General features: G+C 38.5%; 1 long non-coding RNA gene across 1 annotated transcript in view; it reads right to left on the bottom strand.

Moving 5' to 3' along the window:
* The window catches only part of LOC107506938, an 83,536-nt gene that overhangs the window by 9,080 nt on the left and 52,614 nt on the right, over positions 1–21,842 (bottom strand). The window contains exons 3-4 of the long non-coding RNA XR_001596029.2: positions 15,196–15,343; positions 7,992–8,114 (exon numbers count right to left, since the gene is read on the bottom strand). This is a non-coding gene — a long non-coding RNA (uncharacterized LOC107506938). The remainder of the gene's footprint in view (positions 1–7,991; positions 8,115–15,195; positions 15,344–21,842) is intronic.

Genomic DNA, 21,842 nt, shown 5'->3' with positions numbered 1-21,842 from the left:
ACCAATGCATTAGTCATTATAAAGTTTTTCCCAGTCTGCACAGTTGCCACTATGTAGGTGAGGATGGGGGCAGGTGGGGAAGCAGTTGGGTGCATGATACTTAGCAATAAACAACTGAAAAGAGAAAATGAGCTTGTATTACGAATTCACTAGGAATAAAACGGATCATCTCGTCAACCCTGTCTCAATGGGTGGAGCTACGTAAAGTCTACTGTGGGAGGACGGCCAGGGATTTCCCACAGAAGTGCAACCCTGGGTGCCCAGAGGACTATCCATTTTCTTTAGTTTGTTCATAAACATGCAGAAAGAGCTTAGTTTCCCAGCTCAGAATTTCTTTACTAATGTTCTTTCTCCTTAACATCGTCACCTCCACCGAACCCGAAAAAAGGAAAACAATTGTCTGGGCTTTGGCAAATACCATTTTGACAATCTCTATCTAATTGTAAATTCATCAAATGTTGAAAGGAATTCTTCTGATCTACCATTCCACGTTTTCTTTTTTCTTTCCATGGCTTAGTTCATGTTTACTCTTTAAAGTGAAGATAAGTCTCTACAGGAAAACCAAAACATCCCTTTAATAAAAAGGCATAAATAGCTTAACCTTTCCATAAAAATAATTTTCATTTAGCTAAATAGCTTAAATATTAATGCCCATTAAAAGAGACTAAACACAAGATTGCAATAGGTAGAATGAGCTTGCCAATTTCTAGCTAAAATTAAAGTTTCAGTATACCAGAGTCACCATGATGTTGAGTTAGTCTACCTTGTGATGGAATGAATATAATAATGCTGCTTTTATGGAAACAGATCCCATTCATGCTCGCTCTTCTTATAACTGCCCTGAATCAAAACAAGTCTATGATAATACAATTGGAAAACAGTTCAAGAAGCCTCAAAAATCACTGTTGTTTCATAGCTTCCAAAAAGACTACTGGAAACATTTTTTTAAATTTTCTAATACAACTTTCTTCTAGCCAATTAGCCCCTTTAGAGTTCTAGTAAGTTCTTCTCCTCTTTAACCATATGATTTATTTGGGGAAAATTTATCTATCCGGCTTTCCTCTGATTTCCTCACTATGTTTCTACCTACTCTATAGATATAGACATTGTCAATTGTCAAAGAGAAAGCCTCCCAGCCCACTCTTGCTCCAGTCCAAGTGGTAATTCTGAGCTAAATGCCCCACCACAGCTCAGAACAAACATCACTACCTAGATACGTTTGGGGTTTGTGCCTTCACAATTCAAATGAATTTGGAAAGTTTTCCTATGTCTTCAACCAGTGCTTTGCTTGTCATGGAGAGGCAAATAAAAGAGAAGACCCAGTGTGGCTGTGTTATTCCAGACATCTGCCCTTTCCTTGTCTTCTTTTTGAGTATCGACCAAAAGCATATTTTTACTTTTTAATATGAATCATGCAGTGAAAATTAGGATCAGCTGAAATCCTGGACAACCTTCCCCAACAACTTCCAAAAAAATGCGTAAACGTTCTTACTTAGCACCACCACCTGCAAGAAAAGTCTATGGTCAGCATTCAGGCTCCATAATGTAAAAATGAAGATTATTAGTTGGGAACTAGGTTTCAGGATCAGGTCTACAGAGGGTAATGTTAGACAACAGAAAAATTCCTCTTGGGGATAGAGTCTTCAAAATACCTTACAAGCATGCTATATTTGGAATTTTTTTATTCGCATTATTCCTCTTTGAGTCACAGTCATTTTTCTAAACTGAATGGCTTTCTAATATAAACTCCACTTCATGAATTATGAAAATCTATACTTTATCAGCTTTTCCAAACTGAGGTTTCTTAACCTCAATTAAGAAACTGATAGAATTAAGCCCCAAAGAAAATGATTCCAGTAACTGGAATTCTCAATTCCAGTTCTCTATTCCCATTTCTCCCCAGGACCATACTTAGATTGTTCCTATTTTAGATACTGAGGAAATAAGTTACATACAATAGATGCCTTAGGGCATTAGAACTCAGTTCTTTAGCAAACCTTGGGAAGTGCTGCTGGATGTTTTAAAGAGTGTGGGAATGTCATCACAAACTAATTGGAGTAATGTTACCAGGTTTTCTGTGTCCCCAAATATTACTAGCATGACTACCACGACATCTAGTACTATTACTACTGCTGCCGCTGCTATTACTACTAAGGAAATGAAGAATAGCTTTCATTTGTCGACCAGTCACTGTGCTGAGGACTTAAAACTCATGTGCTCATTTAAATGACACAACAGCAGTATGCGGTGAGCATTATTATTATTATTATTATCCCATTTGATACCTAAGGAGATGATAGAGAGGTTAAAGAGGAAATACCAAATCTGAACCCAGAGCCTGTCTGATTGACCACCAAGAGACAGAAGAAGTTTACTACACTGCAACAGATGCCAAGAAGATATAGGGTTGGGGAGCTAATGGAACCGAGGGTCTCAACTCACCTGCTGGAACAAGCAGGAGGAAGGGGAGATCAAGATGGAAGTCAGGTAGGTTAATGACCACAGCCAAAGAGGTGAAGGCACGCGCGCGCACACACACACACACACACACACACACACACACAAATGCCAGAAAGAGGACCTAGGCACTGCCTCCCAACATGAGAAATGAACGAGAAACAGAGTAGGCCCCGGGTTACCATATATCAAGGCTCTAGGGTGATAGTCCAAGTCAAAATCAAAAGACCATCTTTAAATGGTTAAGTAGATCCAATTTCTTTCTTTCAAAGAAAGTATAAGGATTTGAACAAACTTCTTCCCTCATTTACCTTCACTGTGCACCCCAGCTGTCTTTTGATTCCCAAGGGTTAGTGTCTCTAATATGACTCTTCAAACACTGTGTATGGGGCATAAAGAAGAAAGTAAGGCATGTTGGTCAAAAAAATTGGAAGCAGTACAATGTTGACTGAGAACTGACTGCCTGGAGTTAAAAGCAATGTTCACAAGAAAAGCTCATGGCTACAAACCCAATGGTTTCCCTTCATGTCTGACTGAATCTCTTGTTTGTTTTTCCCCGCAGATAAAATTCTATTTCCAAGATTTAAATAAAAATTATAGAAATCATCTAGTATCTAAAGAGAATTTGGATGCTCTGAAGGTCAAAATTGAATGCCCTAGATGGAGGCATCCATGTGAAATATCTCCTCTCTCCCATTTTGTAAAACTATTTTAATGACAGATTAATTGTTTAACAGGCTCACTTGTTTAAAATTCCTGTTTTTAATATTGGACTTAGTGGTGTTGGATATCAAGGATATGGTATTTTTCTTCCTGTATAGTATTTTCATTGGATATAAGACTTCATAGATTATAAGATGCACCATTATTTTGTGTACTGCAAGCAAAAAGAAAAAAGAAAAAGGCTGACATTTAAATGATAACCAACCACTAACTATAAGAGATAGCCTGATTTTAAAGGTATTAAAAGGGGTGGAGTGCAGAGGAGTGTCTCAGAGGCCATGGCTATGGCAATTCTTTGTTCTTTATTGTAACTGCTCACATAGACCCTTACTCCTCAGGGAGTTTGGGAGTTGCTGTATTAAATCACACATCTGCCCACTACTGACTAGGACAGCCCTGCCAAGATACCCAACACCATCGCTGCTTCTTCCTGCTTGAATTAACCTCTCAATCTGATGAGAGCCGAGGACCATGCCAGATTTGGCGGGAGTATACTATGGCTTGTGGCTTTCGGGTATTCCCCAGAGAACCTAGCACAGGGTTGGATACAGAGAAAGCACTCAGTCATTGGCTTTTTCAGTTTACAAAGTACTCTTAAATCTAGACTTAAAGCAGCCATGTTCCCTGTGCTACCTGACACATGTCACACTCATGAGAAATTATTAGCATCATTTTACAGAAGAACACCTTAAGTGGCTTCACTTGCCCAAGGTCACACTGTGAGCAAACAGCATTGCTCTTGGGGAAACTTTTAGTTTCTGACACCATAGCATTACCTTTTCTTTTTTCTGTTACTTCTCTCTGCTTCCAAAATAAAATGCCAAGTCTGGAGGCTCCATCTGGTATTTTCCACACATCTGAAGACCAGGATGCACCATTCACACTGGAGACTGGTCTCCAGGGCCTGGTCCCTGTGTGACTGCCTAGAGCAATGTCCTCTGGGATGCCTGCTGCTTCTCTATTGGCCTTGCCCTCATTCACACTGAGCAGTCCCACCTCATAAGTCAGGTAGCAAAGGGAGTCACAGCCATGGGTTTAGAATTCATATTTCCTAATGAAATATTTTCTGAAATACACATATTTTTAAAAGTTATAAGAAAATAATCTCAAATTCTAGAATACCTTATTGAGGTATAGAAGTAATAGCAACACCACAAAAAGGGAGAAGCCCAATAAGCTTCTCCTTCTAGAAGGAAAAAAAGTAATTAAAACATATTATCTTTTCACTGTTCTTTCCTTGTCACAAAACAGGGACTTCTCTAGCAGAAATCAGAGCATTTAACTTATGAAGATTTAGAGAAAAGGAGAATATTCTGGGGATAATTATCCCTTGATTCAATTTTTTACCCCCTCCCCCATCCCCAGTTTTTTTCAGAAAATGAAGAAAACAACTTGTTTTTTCATAAAGGGGGTATCAGGCAGGATTGTGGATATCATGGATGCCTCACTGTAACGATACACTTTCCCATTAAATAATAAAATATGCTGTAGAGTCGCACAACTCCTCAGACCCAGGGGACATTAAACCAGGCTCATCAAGCACCATCCATGTGGAAAGATATGAATATATTTTTACCTGGCACATACATATTTCCTCGGCAGCTGCCTCAGAACCCTTGCTTCCTTAAGGACTGAGATTCACTCCTTCCCAAAACACACAAGATGGAGGGAGCGAGAGAGAGAGAGAAATAAAGATAAAGAAGGAGAAAGACAGAGAGACAGAGATAGATTGAAAATTTTATTGAAGACCTGAGCAAAAGAGACTTACAACATCTGCAAAGAACCCTGCATAAAAGAGTGTGTAGAATTTTTAATAATGCAGCTCCTAACTACTTTTTGTTTTGTTTCGTTTTCATTTATAAGGTGAATTTTTGAGAGATTTGATTTTAGTTACTGCAGGCTGAGTTTGGGATCATTTTCTGTCTACTATTTGGGAGTGATATTTTATCTCTATCTGAATTTCATTTTTCTTCCATTTAGGCCCCAAACCACCGAAACCTTATGCTTATAAAGGACCTGTTGAGATTTACGTGGTAAAGCCAAATAAAGATACAAATCATGAATTTCATTGCAAAAACCCACTAATTGTCAGATTTTTGTGGAAGACTCTAATTAAATCCCATAGGAGAAGAACACCAAGCGGTGGAAAAAGAAAAATCAGTCATTTAAACAACTCTGCTAAGGGCTTAAAATAGACACAGAAGAACATCCTAAAAGTGCTTCTTTTTTTTTTTTCTAGGCAAGAATAAGAGAAATCAGGAACAGAGAAATGTTGGGCAAGATAATAATATTCTAAGCATCTGAAAGGTAGCGTCTATAAAAACTTTATGAGATGCGCTAAATTTATTCCAGACAAAAATCTTCATCGACTGACTGCCTATTAGATTGTCTTTATTGTCTTTCTTTCTTTATAGAGCTGTCACAGGAAGATTCCTCATGCTCAGCCAATCATGGAAGATTTCTTAAAACCCCTGGAGAAGAAAGAGATTGGTACATCAACCTAATCCATGCAGATGAAAACCCCTCCTCCAGTTCTATGATAACAGCTGCCCGAAACACTGTCTTTTATGAGACGCTCTTCAACCAAACAAATGACAAATCCCTCCCAAATATAAAACGCATTTCTCACACACACAAAAAAAAGCACAAAGCTTAAACCACAAAACCCTCACAAGATTGAAAAATGTCTTTCTCACAGATGCAAATGTGAAAAGAGGCATCAAAATTGTCTTCCTCGTGATTTAGATGTCTCAAGATTAGTAAGGTCAACTCACAAAGTTTATATTCATGCCCAATGACACTCGCAAAAGTTCCAGGGCCAAATCCCCTGTCCTAAGCTCTGCTCCATTTAGACCTAAGCAAAGATACTCATTTCTTACCCTCTCCCCTACCTTAGACAAGACATGTCAAGACTGGCTGAGGGTGTAACTAAGTATGCGAAGGAAGAGCTGGCTCAAAGGAAGTCCATGGACTCCATTACCCTCCTGGACTGTTCAATAGCAGGACAGTGCTCTGCAAACCTCTCCTCAAATGCTACACACCTGCCCCTAAATGAGTACAGTGGCGTTTTTGCAAAATTCCATGTGACCTGGGTCTTCTCTGTCTTTCCTTCCCCCTGCAAGTGAGTTTCCATGTGATCATAAGGTAAAGTGAGGCCTCCAAATGTAAGTCTCATCCTGTAGTCCCACCCCATCTCATCTCTGTGAGACCTACCCTTCCCTCCTCCCCACTGCTTCAAAGAAGAGAGCTCCCACCTCCCGTTGGAGATTAATGTTTCCACCTAAAATTCAGCCTCGGCAGGCACCTTGTTCCAGCAACAGTACCATCTCTCACCATCACCATGAACTTTTCTCTGCTTGTTAGCACTTTCCTTCTGCATACAATACAGATTCTTCATATAATACAGCTATCTCCCATTGTAACAATTTTTTTTAATTCCCTGAGGTCATATTCCTTACTGTATTGATCACCCTGCTCACCACTTCCCTTTACAGCCTCTTGGAAAGCACCTCCCATCCAAAGACATAGCTCCCTTTTCCCCTCTGGTAACAAGGTTCTTGCCCAGGTCAGTAATAGCCATGGCTTACTACATCCACAGAACTCTTCTCCTTCCTCCTTGCAGCTGTTTTCCCTGTGGAGTTTGACCCTTTACCCTTTCTTCCTTTGGAAACTCTCTCTTCTTTTGAGCTCCATAGGCCTCTTCTATTTCTCCTTCTATTTTTCGGGTTCCTTGCTCACAGCTCTTCTCCTCTACCTCTTCTACCATCCAGTATTTTCACACTCTACATGAGCATTCACCCCTTTCTTCTTCTCTAGCTTCCTCTTCTGTGTCTGGATTCCGCAATGACCCATCAGATGACGTTTGCAATCTGTGACTTCACCATCCTATACCAGGCTTGGTCACATCTTTGTTTATGCCTGAAATAATTTTCCCAAGAAACATAGATTCCATTTCACTGTCTTAAAATGCAGATAATCCCTAAATAAGAAAAATACCACCAAATTCTTCTGTAAAAAATTATTTTGATGGGAGATGGAGGGGAAGAAGAGAGGCAAGTCATTCTCTATCTTTCAATTTCTCACTTATCACAAGTGGGATAATAACAATTGTTCTTTCTATTTTAGCCACCAGAGAAATGAAATTATCTTGATATTTTAAAACTGTAGTAATAGTATTACTGGTAAAAGTACAAGTGGTTTTTTATTTCAAGAAAGCTTTATACTTCTCATACTTCCACTTAAAACAATTCTTATTAGAATATCTCTCAAAATTTCCCTAGCATTTCTCATTGAACACTTGGTGAGTATTCCCTGCCAGATCCTGAACTCACTAGCAAACTTGGTCTCAGGAGTAATAAGAAGTAGTATAAGGAGGCATAGAAGAGTCAAGAAAATGGAGCTGCTCAGGAGAAATATGGGCTCAAACTTCTTTTCCTATCCAGCAGGAATACTAGGGTAGAAAGCATTAATACAAGAACAGATTCCTGTTTCTTAATTTTGTTCATAGTTCTGTCTAGTGTCAAATATCTAATACTGAATAAGTTGTGTGCTTGCAGTGAGCCCTCACATATCTCCTCAGAACTTGAAATGAGAAGGAAGGTGCTTGGGTATATTAGGAGGCTGGGCTATCAAGCCACCTTCTTGTTTTAGAATCCAGAATGAACTATTGCACATTGACTAATGAAATTCACCAAGTAATTCTGGTTCATTCATTCTACCCTTAAAGTTAAGTGTAGCTGTGTGACTTAGGTTAGCCAATGAAATGTGAGTAAAAGTGAAAAGTGGCACCTTTGGGCTGAAGCTGTAAATACCTTAATGCAATTCATCATATTCTCCTGTTCATCTTCTGCCATGGCCATTGGCAGTACTACAGAAGAGGTGCTCATCAGCCTGAGTCCTGGGGTCAGGATAATTCAGAGAAGCACCCAGTTCACCTGCAAAGAATACAAAGCATAAGTAAACCAGACTTTCTTTTTTGCATAATATATCCAGATCAATACTGAATAGTACACTCCTGCCAAATCTAGCATCTTAAATCCTACCTAATTTGGTCTCTCACTTAGCTTGTCTATCCTTGTCTCTCAAATTAGCACAAATTTAGAAGCTTAAAACAACACCATTTATTGTTTCAGTTTTCATTGGTAAAGAGTCCATGCACGGCTTACCTGAATCGTCTGCTCAAGGATTCTTCTACTGTGCTTGGGGGATTTTTATTCCTTAAAGTGGCCATTGAACTTTTATCTTCTGAGAGTAAGCAGAAAAGTCATAGGACTCTGAGTTTCTACCAACGGGATAAAACGACAACAACAACAACAACACCCTCTCCTCATTGAGCAGGTTAAAGGGACAGGTGGAGACAAAAGTAAAGTTGCTTTTAGGATTCTGCTTTATGAGTCCTGTTCATTCTTGTAATATGTTCTTATCCCATACACCTGTCTCTTCATGTGGTTATAAGTTCTTTGGGGAGGGAAGGGCAACTGGTTGATTTTAAAGTTCAAAGTCTTGGGTTAATATCAGTCTTGTCGGTTTCATGGAAAACCAAGATATGGTATTTCTTGTCTTTTTTGAGAAGAAAAAAGCAGAGCAGTTTTCAGCTTCTACACACACACACACACACACACACACACACACACACTTCTGGAACACTAAGTGTGGAGCCATTTTATTTCTCAAGCAGACAGCTTCCTGATCTCAAAGTGAAGGTTGCACTGGGTCTTCTCTCTAGTTATTCAATTCCGATACAGAGTCTAAACAGGAATTTCTGGGGAGGGAGACTAAGGAGGGGTTCAATGTGAGAACTAGTGATTTTATGCAAATGTGCTATGATTCAAATTGGAGAAAGCAATCTAATTGAGATATCTCAAAGTTTTTCAGGTGTTTGGGAAGTGAAAAGGAAAAAGGGCAGTGGATATCTCAAATTTGAAATATAAAGAAAGCCCCACGACTATGTTGATTTGATTGAAGAAATAAATAATAAGCTACTTCAGCACATGCTAAACAAATAAAGACAGATATCACTATGTGACTCAAAATATCAAAAAAGAAACACACATGCAGAGCCAAGTTAATGTGTGTGTGCATATGTACATATTCACATAGCCTTGAATTCATTTTCTATGATGCCTTCTTTGTCATCTTCCAAAAACAGAAAACTCAACCAGTAAAATCAGTCCTTGTTTCTAAAATGTCAATTTGAATCTCCAATTACAGATATAGACAAGCCCTCTGTTTTGTATATTGGTTTGGTGTTTTGGGGGAGTAACCCCCAACCGCTTCAGCTGGACACAATGTACTAGCATTTGCCACATCATAGCATAAGAAATAAATACAAAGAATTCTCTTATTAAATGGCACTCGACAAAGACACTGGGCTGCCTTGCAGAGGGCCAGCGTGAAGTGGGACATGTTTTCCAGTAGATTCTATCAGACCTTATGTTTCAATCATATGCCATTACATTAAGATATCAGAGCTGAAGAAAAAGAGGAAAGTGCTCCTGGATTAACTGGAAGACTAATTGGGAAAGAGAGGACAAGGAGCCTATTTATTTATTTTATGAATTATCAGCAAATTCCTTTGGGGTGCAGTTAGTAAAGTGATACAGATCACAATGTTATGGAAGAGGAATGAATGAGATACAAAATTGACTGAGAGATGTATTATGAATATTAATATTTCTGTTAACAAGGTCTTACATGTGCCTCCCTTGTATTGAAACCGCAAAGAAACCTGTGTCTCAAAATGGACTCGAACAATCTCCCTGCTGAATCATAATCTTTTAAAAGCTGATAAATGGCTCTCTTCTGGGAAAAGAAATAAACTTCAAAGTGGACACTTTCCAGGAATAAGGATTCAGAGGTTAAAAAAATAATAATAATTTAATTTAAAGGTTTCGAAATAGGAAACTATATCTCTACAGTTTGTCACTTACTAAAATGGAATTAAAATCTTAACTATGGATTGAGAATAAAAAGTCAGGAAACTAATCATGTCAGACATATGTATTTGTCTGCAAATTCAAGTGTATCATGGTACACGTTGCACTAGGGACTGTGCTGAACTTGTAGGTGGGGAATAGAAATATGTAAGCGAGCAATTACACGAAGAAAGCATTTTACTCGGTGACTTACATACACAACTTCAGGAGTTCCCAACCCCCGGACCATGGACCAGTACCAGTATCTGTGGCCTGTTAGGAACCAGCTCACACAACAAGAGGTGAGCGGCGGGCCAGCGAGTGAAGATTAATCTGTACTTGCAGTTGGTCCGCAGCATTAGCATCACCACCTCAGCTCCACCTCAGATCATCAGGCATTGGATTCTCATAAGAGCACTGGTCCCTGGTGCCAAAAGTTGGGAACCACTGCACTACCTCATTCAAGTTTCCCAACGTGACTATTAAGTAAGTTCTCGCATCAGATCCATTTTACAGAAACCAAGTCTCAGAGAGGTAAAGAATTCACCCAAGGTCAAGCAGATATTCATTGGTGGGGACAAAACCAGAGTAGGTTTAATCCACGTTCAAAGTCTATGCTTTCAATCACAATATCACTTTGTGAACTTATGAGGCCTCGGGTTGCAGTGAGATGGCAGAAGTGGCAGTAAAAGTGAAGAAAAAGCTCACATGACTAGGTGAGCGGTTGGTATGAAGACAGGAGAACGAATCCATAATTCCACTGAATGTGCTATAACCATCATGCCTCCCGGCCATCGTGCAGGCCAATTCCTCTGCTAGAACATCCCTTCTCCTTTCTTCATCCATCTCCCACTTTCATCTTGCAAGTGGGCGCTCCGTTGCCTTTATCCGTATGCCACTTCCTCCTGTGGGTGCTTCTCATCTTTCAACTATAACACTTCTGTTAAAATATGTTGGATTATAAAATGTGTTTGCTTATGTCTTTGCCATTAGATTGAGAATAGCTCCTGAGATTTGAATGTATAATCTTGGCCATTGCAGAGCTCTTTGCAGCCTGGAAAGCCACTCTGTACAGTATGGATCTGCTGATAATCTGCTCATAGTCTGGGACTCACTAAAGTTTGAGGAACAACCCAAGGCCGGATAGCACGTGGCTCCTCCTCTCCATGGCATTGCCTGTGGAGTCACTTGCACAGGTCTGAACACAGAGGAGGGAGCTGCAGTGATGACTCTCACTGGGGCAAGTGTCCTTAGGAAGGCATCTTGGAGTAGGCTGCTTCTTTTTTGGCAGGGAGACTTCAGTAGTGCCAACTTCTTGGGCAGGCTGCTGCTGGTTTTCATCAACATGTCACGTTCAAGATTCTTGCAGATCTCGACCTCCAGGAAGTGGATGCCTCATTTGTGTTATAATGAGAAAACTAATTTGGGCCAAGGAAAGTAACCTGAGATGAAAAGGCCAAAAATGGAATTTAGGGTCAGATCATGGAGGGCACTTATTAAGTGCAAAGATGAGATTCTTGGATGTCATACATCATGGGCAATGGGGAGTCCCTGTTGGTTTTAGGCCAAGGGAATGACATGGTCTTTGGGGTTTAGTGAGTTTACATAGGCCTTAGCCACAGACTGATTGGGAGGGAGAAAACCAATAGGGAGCTCATGGATAAGAGATAGACCAGGTGTCATTAGTACTGAGCTTCAATTGGCTTTATCCTTTTTTTTTAAGACTTACAGATAATAAGAGTAGGCTCAAACACTGGACATACCCACTTGAATAGTAATATATATATATTACTAATATATATATTACTATATTAGTATATAGTATATATTAGTATAGTATATTAGTATATAGTAATATATATATATAATACTATATTAGTAATATATATATATTTGTGTGTGTATATATATATAAAGTACAAGGTAGATACCCTTATTTGTTACATGTAGTACCCTTTTAACTGCACAACTCTATGAAAGAAGCCCCGTTAGCCCCGTTCTTTTCCTTACTCTACAGATAGCTTAAGAGACTGCTCCGTAGTGGCACAGCTAGGAAACGGTGAAGGTAGAACTTGATTCCAGGCAACCTCCCTCCAGAGCTAGGAATCTCTACCCTAATACAACACTGTCACTTGGATGCCTCACAGGCATTTTAAATAAAATACCTCCCAAAGAGGACTCTCAATTTCTCTCACACCCTAAACTCACTCCTTCAGCCTGACCCATCTCAGTAAATGCCACTATAATCCACCAACAGCTAAAGAAAAAAAATTACAGTCATTATTCATTTTTTTTATTAACTTCACTCCTCTTCCATCCTAACTGCCAGCGAGCCCTGGCAGTCCTGCTTCCAAATACATCCCCGATCTTCCCACTTCTCTTCATTTCCGTTGCCTTCACTCCGGTCTAAAACACCACCAGCTCTCACCTAGATGATAGCAACAACCTTCAGATAGACATCCTTGTTACTTGCCCTGTACAGTCTATTCTTGGCATAGCAACCAAAGCAATCTTCTAAAAATTGTACTAAGTCACATTACTGCTTGCTTAAAACCTTTGGGCACCTCTTACTCCTTTCGGTTCTGACCAGTGGCATTTGGTCTTCTCGCTGCCTGCAATGTTCTTTGCATAACTAGCTTCTCATCAGTAAAGTCTCAGATACTGTCACTTCCTCAGAGATGCCTTCCATGACCCTCTTGTTTAATAACGTCACCTGCCAGGTGCTTGCTATCGCATCACACCATCTTACTTTCTTTATAACTTTCATGTCTATCCGAAAGTGTCTTTTTATATGTGTGAGTCTTTCATCTAGAGCTATACTCCCTAAGAGTAGTGGCCTTTTTCTTTTTTTTTTTTTCCTTTACTTCTTTATACCTAGCAACTAGAATAGTGCCTGGTATATAATAAGTTCTAAATAAAGATTTGTTGAATGAATGAAACATTGATCTTGCTTTTTATCTTCTGTGTAATGTAAGACAAATGATTTGACTCCTTAAAATTGACCCCGTAAGAGTGGTCACATGATCTACATGATATAAATTGTATCATGTCAAGAGTTCAATTTGTTTCTGTCCCTCTCTCAAATATACAGAATGTATATCCATGTATTACAACATTTTCTTTAATTATTTATTTCACTGCTTGCTTCTGTTACCAATAAGCATCCTTCTTGTTCTGCCAATATTACCTTTCTATAAAGCTTCATTATGCTTCCTTTTCTATTGTCTGAAACAGCACTGGGAAAAGAGGTGCTTCTGGGATGGAGTCATGTGATCATAAAAGCAGATTTTGCTAGTCAAAAGTGTCCAATAAAAATGTCTCTGGAAGTCTATAGTTTAGTTCGCAATATCTTAACAGATTAAGTTAATGCAAATAGCAGATGTATTTTGTTGCAACAAGACAAATGTTCAGCAGAATCAAAGTTACTCATGTGTAGTCACACTGGGAATATTTGCATATTTTGCTAATTGCTCCAAAATCTGACTTGTAGTGAATAAACAAATGGGAAAAAAATAAACTAGCAAAAATTAGCCCCAATGTCTGGTTTCTCTTAAGTTCCCAATGTCTCTCTCCGTCCATTCAATGTCTTGCTCTGAAAGCCCGGTGGCATTCCCCAGCCTCCCAAGCAATTTTTTTGGACTCATTCTCTGCGGACAGCACTCATGGTTTCCTCTACTGATGAGGTGTCTTCCAAAAGCACTGGGTATGTTTTCTTTCCCCATTTCCTAGTGCCTTCTTCAGTCTTCAAATAGGATAGATACCCTGCTTGAAAATAGTGTAAATTCATCAAGTTTTCTTAAAATATTTTGGATGATTTTTTTTTTGTCAATATATCTAGGTGAATTAGTTTCTGAGGGCTGACATAACAAAGTACCACAAACTGGGTAGCTTGAAACAACAGAAATGTATTGTCTAACGGTTCTGGAGACTAGAAGTCTGAAGCTAAGGTTTCAGCAGGGTTGGTCCTTCCTGAAGGCTCTGAATGAGGATCTGTTCCATGGCTCCATTCCAGCTTTTTGTGATGGCTGAGAATCCTTGGTGTTTCTTGCTTGTAAATGCATCAGTCCAATCTTTTCCTCTGTCTTCACATGGTGTTTTCCCTGTGTATCTGTGTCTTCACACGACTGTCTTCTTATAAAATCACTAGTCATATTGGGTCAAAGTCCTACCCTACTCCAGTATTACCTCATCTTGACTAATTATATCTGCAAAAATCTTATTTCTAAATAAGGTCACATTCTAAGGTACTGGAGACTAAGACTTCCACATTATCTTTTTGTGGAGGGGACACAATTCAACCCATAACACTAGGGGCCTCCAAACTTTTATGAGGATACATTCCTAGTAGTTAAAATAGCTTATGTACACACCTCAATATGTCTGTGTGTGCTTGTGTGATAGATAAGTACATATATATGTATACTAAATATATGTAATAGGTTCGCCTGCTCATATGTCATATAGATCATAAAGCAAACACAAAACAGAAATTAAAAAATTATGGGGAAAAAAAGATTAGAGTGATAGTATTTTGTATCCCCAATCCCAATAGATCCTCTTATCTTGCCATTTTTGAAGACCACTTCCTAAAGAATGTGAAGAGGGAGAATCTAACTCTGTGAGGTGGAAAAGGGAGAAATAAATAATTAAAGAAAGAAAAGCAATATGACTAAAATTGAAAAATTCTGGACTGGAATAAAATTAAAAAGTTTGCAGTTAAATGCACTTTCTAAGTTTCTGTTCATCATAATTAAAATGACCAACCCACCGTAAAATTGGAAGTAAGAATTTTATTCTAAAAGAATCAGAATCTACACATTCTACTTGTTCTATTTGAATCAGAAAAAAAGTAAGAAAATCTCATTCCCAGTGGCAGCAGTTCTTATTTCTCCTCCTCTGTCTGCTTTATTTTTATTTTTTCCTTCAAAAAGTGATTTTTTCCCTCACATTGTTAAATCAACATGAAAGATAGGGATCTAAATGTAAAAGCAAAAGGCCTTGGTGAACTTAGTTGTGTGTAGCCCAAAGGACTTGGGAAAATGATTCCTTCTTTCAGAGTCTTAGCTTTCCCATCCAAGAAATGGAGGAAATACTGCCCCACCTCATTTTGGGTTCCTGTGACACCAAATGTGGATCCAGCCGGGAAAGGTGTCCAAAGAGCAAGAGGCATTGCACAAAGACTGAGCTGTGGCTCCCTTCATGGGAGCCAGGTTATATGACCATGCTCTGAACCTCCTCAGTTTCTCTACCTGTAAACCAGGGGTAAAATAAAAGACCGTTTCAGAAAGATTTTGTAAGAATAAAATTTACTAAGGGATAATGTACCAAGAAATATTTTACAATCAATAAAAAGCACATTTTAGTATAAAACGATAAGGTTTATTACTAGCAGATTGAGAATAGAAATGCAGTTTTCTAATTCACTAATTTACTATGCCAAAGTAGAAATCGGTCTTTAGCTTTGAGAGACCAGAAGAACTTTAGTATCCCTCGATATCACTGTCACTCCAGATTCAATTCAGAAACATTGACAAGAAGCCAGATACAAGAGCAGTAAAGCTCAGCACCTAGAAGTACTTTTAGCACTACATTTAAACTAAAACATCAGAATAAACCTTACCACCTTAAATTTTCATGTTGTCAGTACCTAACAAAATGTTAGAGATCATAGAAAAGCCTGTCTTATAATTATTACTCCTTGTATGTGAGCTCCGTTGAGAATCCCTCTTTTTTTTTGCCTCACATACATCTCAATTGCTCTCTTTTTCCCCATGAGATTTGTGATTTTCTTTAAGATTTTAAAACATAGAAGGACTGAAAACATGGAGCTCTGAAAAAAGACCTGGCCCCTTCACAGTCATCACTCAGAATACTGAGACTTCCTTTTTAGAGATCTAGTGAAGGCATGCCCCCAGGAGGAGGACAGGTTGCATCTTGAGAGGACACTTCTCCACATCACATACTGTCAGAATGTCACCCAAGGGCCCACAGATACGACTCCTCAAAAAACAGTGTTTAGTGGCTTTGCTGCTTAGACAAAAAAACAATTAAAATACAGTGCTCTTACGCTTAGTGTGTGTGTGAGTGCGTGCGTGCGCACACACGTGCGCATGGAGGGGAGTGGTCCACCATTTTTGTTCAATCTGAGAGTCCTGCTCACTTTCACGCCCCTTGGCTTCTCCAATCCAGCACCCACTTCTCTTTTAATCTCAAGGACCTTCTATGATTTCTTTTCTCTTCCTCTCACATCTACCTGCAAGCTGACTCCAAATCCATAGTTTGTCTAGACTCAGCTCACCCATCCTCTCTTCTCACAATCTCCAGAATTCTGTTTCAAATGCCTCTTTCTCAATTTCTAAACATTTTTAGAAATTAATTACTTTTTTCTTTCATCTACCCTTCTGTAATCAACCAAAAAAAAAAAAAAAAAAAAACAGCTCGCAGGTCTTCTTTAACTAACTGATAGATGTATAAATATACAGGTTAAAGCTACCCACCTCCAATCTAACCGCCCCTCACTTTTTCATGTCCTTTATTTATCATACTTTGCTTCAATTTGCATCTAAATCAAACTATTGCTGCCTCTTATATCTTAACTTAATATTCACTCAGCTACTTATGTGCCCCCACCACATGCCACAAAAAAACCTGCTCTCCATCTAAGAAGGCAAAGTAGAGGAAAGTAAAAACAGGGCTTTCTCGGATTTATTTTAGAGTAAGAAGGTCCAGGGCTTTGAACCCGATACTTGGTATCAGAATTATCACTTTGTAATTAAAAATTGTTGGTGGGCAAGCTCTGTCCTTCTCTGAGTTTGCTTTAGAATCTACAGAGTGAAAGCAACAATATCCACCTTATGAGATTTTTGTGAAGGTGAAATTTAGTGAGATAACATGCCAAGCTCCAGGTACACTGACAAGTCAGTTAGCTAATACCCACCCTCCTATTTTGCATGGCACCAAATGCAGGTATACAGGCACTAAGCTGTCTGATGACAAAGAAGTTGGCCAAGCTTTAGGTTAGAGATTCAAAATCCTAGGTGCACAATTAATTTGCCAGAGGAGTTAAATAAGCCAATGCCCAGGCCATATCCCAGACCAGTTAAAGCAGCCTCTCCCTCGTGGGATCCACACATGGGTATCTACAAAGTTCCCCAGATGATTCCAAAGCATAGGTAAGGTTGGGAACCCTGTTTGTGATTAAGGTGTTTATTTTTTCTGAAGTATGAAAGGTGAGGGACCCTCAGCTTGAGGATAGAAATGGGGAGGATGAAGGGGGAAATTGCCTCCAGAAATGTTCAGTTTAAAACAATTTCACTCAAAAAATGCAAATTTCTTTTCCAAATACATACCTTTCCGTGCAGGTGGTAAATGTCGAAATGACCTATTTTCAGTCACCATATTTTGTTGAATAAAGCTACCCATGCTAAGACCAACAGTGGCATCAAGTCAAGACTTTTTGTAAGACTTCATTGAAAGCAAGCAGTGTGTAATAACATAACTCCAGCCCCCTTCCCTTAACACACACTTGAAAATCTAGTATGTAGAATGTGCTTACGTTTTCTTTTTTCCTATAATCCTGAGACTGAAATATCTCTAAAATAAAGGTTTCTCCTAAGCCAAATACACAAAAACCAATGTTCATATACAAAGATACAAAGCCTGATCAGAAGCCAAATCATCAAACTCAGCATATGCACAACTTAGGTTGTTCTTTCTCAAAAGAAAAAAAAAAACCTAGAATAGTACTCTTGCAGGAAGTATATATTGTATTGCTAGAAGTAATAGCAATCTCTTTAGCAATGTCCCTCAGGACTCACTTCAGTCTATTTTCTTAAGTGCTGTATTTTTAAGGCTCTGTTGCATACCTTCCTCTTAGACCTACTGAACTGAGTGTTCTAAATTCTGAGCACTTAGCGGTACAAGGTTGGTTAAAGATGGTACCCTTAGAAAAATGAGTCTCTTTATCAGTCACTATTGCTATGTGAGTCCCTGGGAAGAAATTATTCACACATCTAACTGGCCTCAATTTAAAATTTCTCATATTATTATACTTAGTGGTAAATTGATTATTGTTCAAAAATGTTTACTCTTGACCACCTATTTCCATAGGAGAGATAAATTTTCCTAACTTTAGTTTCAATCATGCTTTGCTAATGGAATATTAGCAGATATGATACAAACAAAGGCTTAAATTTTGCATCTGCAGGTGAACTAGCCTTCTTTTGCCTCTATAATTAACATGAGAAGAGCTTGGGCCCAGAATGAATAAACATGTATGGAGCAGACCTGACCCCTGCCTGAAATGAGGAGCTGGGCCTAGACAGACCTGAAGCTTAAATCAGAACCACCCAGCCAAAGCCAACCTATATTAGCCAACTTTCACACAACCCACAGTTGTGTGGGTGAGAATAAATGACTTTATTTTAAGCCACTATGTATTTCAAATGGTTTGTAATGCAGCAATAGCTGACTAATATATTCTGCAAGACATGGTATTGAATAAACAAGAACCCACAGAGAAAAAGCGGTGTCGAAATTCACTTCCTATGGTCAATTAAAAATATATTTTAAAGTGAATTGCTATGGTGAAAGAATCATTTTTAATCTACAAAATGATCATGCTACTGCAACCATCATTGACTGTCTATTGTAAGTGCATGTAAGTAAAGCAAATAATTATTTTTCTGAATAACTATTTTACATAGTATAAAAATTTTATATCTTTGAAGCTAAATGGAAAAGTTGGCTACAGGTTCCCTGTGGCATAAGTATCTGTTTTTGCTATTGATTGTAAAATAATAACAATTACAACTGCCATTCACTGAGCAATTACTACCTATTCTTCATCAATATTATCTCAAAATATTACACTAAGTTAGTTGTGATTATTTGTCCTTATTTTAGGGATCAAAACATTGAGGCTTAAAATGTTTAACTAATTTGCCCAAGGGTACCAAACTTGGAAGTAGCAATGTTGGAGTCCATCCCAAGTCTGGTTCAAGAGCTCAGTTCTCCTTACTGCCTCGCTGAGTTTAAAAAAAAAAAAAAAAAATGTGTAAGAAGAATGATGTAATAAGAATAAGATCATTAACGTGGTCCTTTTTCAATGAAGGATAAGTCATAATGGAAATCTCTACTACAAAATGTGGCTTTCTGGTTTGCAAATCATCTTGAGTTAATGTCTCAGATGTAAATATTCAATACGATTGAACAAATATTTCTTCAGCCCTGATAGGTACCAGTCCTTATGCTCAATATCAGAATTGCAGTTGAGTGTAGGACACAGTTCTTTCTTTTTGGAAGCTTTCAGTCTAGCAAATAACTGATGTTGAAAAGATCCTAACCAAAAATCCCAGCGTGAGGTCTATCATGTTCTGAGTGCAGGGCGAACAGATGTTCTGACTAATGATTGCTGAGGTGGGACGAGGGTGAGGCTTGGGGAGTGAGTTATATTTACTCACTGAGAATCCACTTTCCTTTCTGAAGGCAGCCAGCAGCCAAGAAAGAAGATAACTTGTGAGCTCAAGCTGTGCAAGACTGCTGATTAGCGAGAATGCTGAAAGACAACGGCTGCACAAAAGACTGGCTGACCCACAGCAGCAGCGTACCTAAGCCTGTTGACTCAGATGGGAGTGTAGTTGGCCAACAAACAATAAGTTAAGGGGAAAGAAGATCATGGTTCTGTTGAGCACTATCAGACTCTGTCTTATATAAGAGGATTAAAAGTTTATTAAATCAAGATCTTTTGCTTCAGTGAAAAACAATTATAATACAGTATTATGATTTTACTATCCAAATGGGTCAAATTTCATATTGCCCCAAGACTAGAGACCACAACAGATCCAAACATGCTACTCTCTTCCACCAAACAAGTTGACGTCTTCCAGTCCCTCTTTCTGTTCTGTCCAGCCAAAAGGTAGCCTCATCTGAGCATCCCCCTACTTCTCCATACCACTTAAAAAGGAGGAAAGAGGGAGTCTGCTAAAGATATTTCACAAGAGGGAAGCTAAATGTCAAAAGGTATTTATCATGGAGAGAAAGCAACCAGTGTTTCATAATTTTCCTTCGCCAATTCAAAATAAACTGTTCCAACCTTAATTATTTCATAAACAATTACCATCAGGGTATATTGATGTAATCCTGCACAGAAATATCAGGCATAATTATCAAATGTTGTGTATTATCAAATGTTGTGTATTATCTTCACAGGAGAAAGTCAAATATGTACTAAAATTCATTTTGTTCATAACTCTAATGATAATACCAAATGTAATGTCATCCCAGCAACATCACTTGTTACCTTACGTAAGTTACTTAACTGATCTGAATTTCAGCTTTCTTACCTATAAAATACAAATAAGAAACCTACTGAAAGGGTTGTTATAGGGTCAGAAATAAGACACATAGAGTACTTTGTAAGATGCAGAGAGGAAAATCAATAAACGGTAGCTATTATCATTATTATTGATACTGATTATATATTTAAAATTGTTATGACTAAGATATCTTAACTTTTTGTAATATGCTTAGATAAGATAAGTCTCTTTCTAAACATAAAAGTAAGAGAAAAATAACTCTAACTACATATCACCTCCTCTGGATTTCAAAACAGTGCTACCTTTCGCTTCACTGCTATGTCTATAAGTAAAGGGATTGCGCAACCTTAGCCCCTCCTACCTCCCAGGCTTCCTAGAGCCTTGCCAGGACTAACGCACTCTGTATATGACTTGCTTAAATTTAGGATTTAAAGTCTACTTAAAATTAGTACCAGTCTCAAACTTCGAAAGAACAATAAGATTTAGAGATAGCCCCGTAACAGTGACAGGGCCCAAAGAAATCCTAGCAGCCAGCTGTCCCCTTAGTGAGTAAAAATGTCGTTCCTCTCCCAGTAGTTCACAATTACTAGGATGGGGATGTGAATGTGCTCACAAACACCCAGGTCACCAATACCACCAGGTTCTAGCCTGCACTAGAGTCAGGGCACACCCCTTGCCTGAGTCAAGTCATTACCTTCCTTACATCTTAGCATAAATTAACATATCTTATCAGCTAGTAGCTTAGCCTTGGAAACCTCAGCCAAAAGGAATATCGTGTAGTTAGAAGAATAATCTAGCCATATATTCTCATGATGGATAATGTTAAAACACACTTTTTTCCATTCAAACTCCATTTGTCTTCTTTGGAAACCAGCAACTCCTTTCAGTCTTTCTGCCTAAGAAAGAGTCCAACAAGTGAAGATGTTTGGAATCTGTGATTTTCCTCCCAGCATCCATGCCCCCTTTCTTTGGGGATCACGTGCAGTTTCAGTGGGGCCATCACACAAGATGCCATGACAGCCAACAATTGACTCATTTCTTCTCCTGTTGATGGACATGTCAGTTATTCCAGTTTTTTGCTATTGTGATTAGAATGACTATGAATAATCTTTTTGGACTTAAGTTAGCCAAAGTGGGTTTCTGTTGCTTGCAAATACAAAATATTGAGTAATTTATTTGAGAATATGGAAAATCCCCAATTATCATGTATTATTATTTATAGATATAGTTTATTGTTCCTTAATAGGTACACATTATTATAAAAGTATAGGATTTAAGGAATTCCCAAGGGCTCTCTAGCACATAGTTCTGCTTTCACAGGGAGAAACTACTGTGCTCGTCTTACTTTTTGGTCATCCATCATCTACCAACTGGAGATTTAATTACAAAAGACTCTAACCATCTTACTTTTCCTTCCCTCCTAATGAGAACT

Source organism: Rousettus aegyptiacus, unplaced genomic scaffold (assembly GCF_014176215.1).
Source record: "Rousettus aegyptiacus isolate mRouAeg1 unplaced genomic scaffold, mRouAeg1.p scaffold_m13_p_7, whole genome shotgun sequence".
Classification (NCBI taxonomy): Eukaryota; Metazoa; Chordata; class Mammalia; order Chiroptera; family Pteropodidae; genus Rousettus; species Rousettus aegyptiacus.
This window is presented reverse-complemented; position numbering and strand designations above follow the sequence as displayed.